The sequence below is a fragment of the Grammomys surdaster genome, unplaced genomic scaffold (genome assembly GCF_004785775.1).
Source record: "Grammomys surdaster isolate TR1022 unplaced genomic scaffold, NIH_TR_1.0 125095, whole genome shotgun sequence".
Lineage (NCBI taxonomy): Eukaryota > Metazoa > Chordata > Mammalia > Rodentia > Muridae > Grammomys > Grammomys surdaster.
This window is the reverse complement of record NW_021619998.1, coordinates 393-1,055: the sequence shown is the minus strand read 5'-3', so window position 1 is coordinate 1,055 and position 663 is coordinate 393.

Genomic DNA, 663 nt, shown 5'->3' with positions numbered 1-663 from the left:
AGCATTACTTATGTGGATTGCAGCTTGCTAGCTGGCTCACAGACCCCCTTATAATCAGCTAGCCTTCTTATATAAATAATGACCACCTACTTGGGGATGGAACTGCCTGCACTAGCTGGTCCCTCCTACACTGATTAACAATCAAGAGAGTATCTCTACAGGGAAATATGATCCTTGAATTTCCTCAACTGAGATTCTCCTTTTAGATAATTATAATCTGTGTCCAGCTGATCTCCAAAGCCAACCAGAGCAGCTATCTATTACTAATGTTTTACTCCATGGTCATGTTGTCAAACTGCTTACTGAATGTTTATTCCCATAGATTACTGTAGCTCTCTGTCTTGGTCAAAGAAGTTCCCTCTGCAGTGGGCAGAGGTCAATGTATGGATTCCTACATGGTCAACGTGTTCAGAATAAGTATCTCTTGAATGCTCAGCCCTAAATGAGACATCTATATCAACCTCACCCCACGAGGCTTAGGAAACATCATGGATGAGAGAACAGAAAGAAATAAGAGCTAGAGAAGGAGGAAGAAAGTTGTAAAGTGTGGTTTTCTAGACACGACATGGACATTGAACTCATCAACAGCAGCTGTAGTTAAGTTGTGCAAGACCTCATAACCTTAAGGCAGTCATCATTCTAGCATAGCCAGGGGAGGGGTTC